Source organism: Castanea sativa, chromosome 1 (genome assembly GCF_040712315.1).
Source record: "Castanea sativa cultivar Marrone di Chiusa Pesio chromosome 1, ASM4071231v1".
Classification (NCBI taxonomy): Eukaryota; Viridiplantae; Streptophyta; class Magnoliopsida; order Fagales; family Fagaceae; genus Castanea; species Castanea sativa.
Genome location: NC_134013.1, coordinates 4,510,092 through 4,514,185, shown reverse-complemented (window position 1 = coordinate 4,514,185; position 4,094 = coordinate 4,510,092). Strand labels below are relative to the sequence as shown.

The window sequence follows — 4,094 nt, the reverse complement described above, 5'->3', positions numbered from 1 at the left end:
ATGAAACAAGACTATAGGCACAATTGCATGCACACTTTATAAACAAGAATATTGTAGTCACCAAAGTATTTTACATCACCCTGTTTATTTATTTAATTCTTATTTACACCTCTTAATTCAAATTACAATGACAGAAATGTTTGTTTAATTTACATCACAAAGTTCAAGCTTAATTCAAATTACATAAAAGAATTATATATTTATTTGCTTACATGTCCCAATCCAAATTGCAACCAGCGTTTTTAGAAAAGACCGCTGGGATCAAAATCAGCACCTTTTCCCGCACATGCAAAAATGGCTGCTGCACGGATTGGTTGCGCATGTGAACGAATCATTTGCCTCCGCGTCTAACGGGGACTAGTCTTCACTGCCTGAAAGACAAGAGTCAATTCCTCCACGTATAAAATAGGATTCAATGCTTTAGAGTATAAATAAATAAAGATTTAGAGAATCCCTTTGGTTTTGGAGAATCAATTTCGTCCAAAAATATATTTCTCATTTTAATTTTAATTTACATTGAATCAGGTTATGAAAAAAAAATAGTTTGGTTTTGAATTTAGAAACTAATCAATAATCATAGCAAGCATTCTGGACTGCATCAGTTTCATCAAGATTATTATAGTAAAAGAAGAATAACAACACAAATTTGCCCTTAACCTCATCATCAGCTTCTTCCGATGAAAATTCGGATTTATTGAGATATATATGTGGTAATGAGCAATCTTGAGCCGATCTTCCTGCCTGCAGTTCCAAATCAATTCAGCACACAACCTTCAATCCTCAATTCTTTTAAAGCATTGAGACCTTGCATCCCCTCTGGTAGCGATGACAACCTAGAGCATTGGACAATCCAAGGCCTCTGCAGAGATTTCAGACTTGGCAGCCATTCCGGCACGGCCTCCAATTGGTAACAATCAAAAATAAGTAGGCACTGTAAAGTTTTGGCAAGTAATTGGAGCCACTGGGGCAGAACCTCCAAATTCTGGAACGAAATTGATAATTTTCGGAGGCTCAACTTGAGATCCTGATTGTCTTCTCCTCCCCTTAAACAAATAACATCACATTTAGCAATCATCAAGTTCTCTAGGGCAGGTAGGTGTTTGAGAATGAGTGACAAACAGATCAACTTTCACATCCAAAAAAAATCAATGTTCGAAGGTTGGTGAGGTGCCCTTCCATCTCCTCAAACAAGCATTTTAGCCTTGGACACCCGGATATACATAAAAACTGAACAGATTTCAAGCAACCTACTCCATTCTCCAACAAGCATGTATGGTTTGTTGTTACCAACAAATGCGTAAGGCTGATCATGTTCCTTAATCCTACGGGCAACCGTTCAAGGTTGTAACAATCAAGAAGTCGTAAAGTTTGCAAATTGTGCATCTTGCAAATGGAATTTGGAAGTTTCCTAATTTGGAAATTACAAGAAAGGTCAAGAAATCTCAAATGCTTCAAAGTACCAATAGAGCTTGATAACACCTCAAAAGTCGAATTACATAAATCAAGCACTCGCAGGTATTTGAATCTTGAGATGCATGCTTCAACAAAGGACATTGGTGGTTGAATTTGAAAAATAATGGTTCGCATTTTACTCAACTTCTTTAAGTGTATGCGGACTTCTTGATCACATTCTAAAAATGACAAATGACAAACTTTTTCACCAATGACAGAATTCTTGGTCATCACTGAAAACTCTCCTTGCATGACTAAGAGTGCAAGATAATGCATTTTAAAGGTATAAAAGGAGAAAATTTTCTCCTCGACATCTTGAAAGAAAGATCTTGACCACAACTCCTTGATATATGAGTTACTGACATCTTCCAACTCTCGATTTTCACATGATTGAAGAATTCCATGTGCCATCCAAAATTGAATCAATTTAGTGTTTTTGAATTCATAAGCCTTTGGAAAAAGAGAACAATATGCAAAGCATTGCTTCAAGTGAAATGGCAATTGATTGTAACTAAGCCTCAACATGGGCAAGATGGCATCCTCCTTTTGTTTTAATTGCCATATCTCATTACCTCTCATGAATTCCCAATAGCTTTGATTGACATTTGCATAAAGAAGGCTGGCTAAAGTCCTCGCTGCCAATGGAACCCCTTTACACTTTTCGACAATTTCTTTTCCAATTTCTAAAAGGTTTGAATACCATTCTTCTTCTCCCTCCCTAAATACCAATGTGACAAACAAAGAAAAACTATCCTTTGGGGATAGAACCTCTAAATTGTATGTAGGAGCAGTTCCCATAATAGCTGCAACTGAGCCATTCTGTGTGGTCACCAAGATTTTACTTCCTTCGAAACCACCAATTAACAATTCTTTCAATTTACCCCATTTATCACGATCTTCAATCCAAACATCATCTAGAACAAGTAGAAATTTACCTTCCTTTAAATGATCTCTTTAATTGAATTTGCAACTGATCCACACTTGAAGTCTTACCACTATCATGACCTTCTGCAAATTCAAGGATTTCTTTTATCAGCCTTGTAACATTAAAATCCTCAGACACACATACCCACATCCTCAATTGAAAATGTCCAACTACCCGTTCATCGTTGTACATCAACTTGGCAAGTGTGGTTCTCCCCAAGCCTCCAAACCCAGCAATAGGAATTACAATGACATTTCTGCTTGCATCTTCTTGCAAAAAAAGACGTATGATATTTTCTTTGTCATCCTCCCTACCAAAGACAGCAGGGGGATTAACAAAGGAGTGGTTGTCCCTCATGGGCATTGTTGTTTCCCTATCTTCAAGTTGTTGAGAAATATTAAATTTATCCTTATCAGCTGCAATATCATCTACGCTCTTCCTTATATCCTTGATTTCATGTGCCATTTTAAAATGGAATGAGATTGGATTAGAACCAGAAAAGAAATAACACGCCTTTTTTTAAAGTGCTCCTACTGCTGCATATCTTGCTTACTTCCTTCTGCAGAATTAGGTATTGAAATTCATCCAGCACATTCTCTGCATCATTAAGAATGACTTTGAGCTGTCCTAGCCAATGTTTCAGCCTATGGTCACTTGCTTGCTTCTCCTCAGCATCTAAGAGTACGGCTTTAATGGCTGACACGGTACTCTCAAGCTTTATCAGATCGTTTTGAACGCCCCATGCCGAGTTGATCTCTTGTAAAAGAAGGGATCCAAGCTGCTCCAGGACCTTCCCTGTGACGCCATTGGCTATTTCTGCCATGTTCTCTAGGTGGTGGTATGGAAATGAAGTTGATACTTGATAGTATAGTACTCATGTAATTTGATGCCTTCAAAGAAAGATTTTAAATTTCGTTTCGTTCCGGTGGGTAAACCGGTGCATGAAACCCCTTGTTCCGGACCTAAATAAGGAGCTGGCCTTTTTTGTTGCACCTATGCACTTGATCTCGTCAATGGAGGTGAAGAGTTGCTTCACTCTTGACTTGCAGAGAGAAGATTTGGATGCTATGGCGAGAAGGAAGATGCTAAAGAAGTTGAAACGGAGGAGAAGAGAGTTGTTTGAGAGTGTACTGTGAATGAAACTTGTGGAAAATAAAAGAAGATACCACTGCCACTTCTAGGCGAGTTGGTAACCGCTTACTTACATAACCTATAGCTTGGGGGTTCAAGCCCCCGCATTTACCAAGCACAAAAAAAAGAAGAAAAAGTGACAGAGTTAAGGTCAGAGAAGGAACATTGAGAAGTGGGAACAAGAAAGTAAAATTGCAAAGAGTAAAGTTATGGCACAGTAATTACGTGATGCATTGGATAAAGGGTTAAGACTTAAGACTTAGGGTCCGTTCGGTTAGAAGAGTGGATAAATGGGAGGATGGAAAATTGTGAGAGGATGGAAAGTATTTAGTTTTCTCTAGTGTTTTTGGTTGGAGGGGTGGAAAAGTGGGAGGGTGGAAAACTCTTTTGTTTGTTTGGTTGGAGAGAAAAAGAGAAGGATGGAAAATGTAATTTATATAAATTGACTATTATACCTTTATTACATAATATGTAAGAATTAGATTTATTTGTACCCATTACATAATATAAAATTTATCACATTACATATATAAATTTTTATTATTATTTTTATTATTATAATGTAAAAATTATAATATTGTACATA

General features: G+C 37.1%; 1 pseudogene; it reads right to left on the bottom strand.

The window, feature by feature from the left end:
- Positions 1-563: 563 nt before the first annotated feature.
- LOC142633571 (putative disease resistance protein RGA1) lies at positions 564-3,200 on the bottom strand (annotated as a pseudogene).
- Between the last annotated feature and the right edge of the window lie 894 nt (positions 3,201-4,094).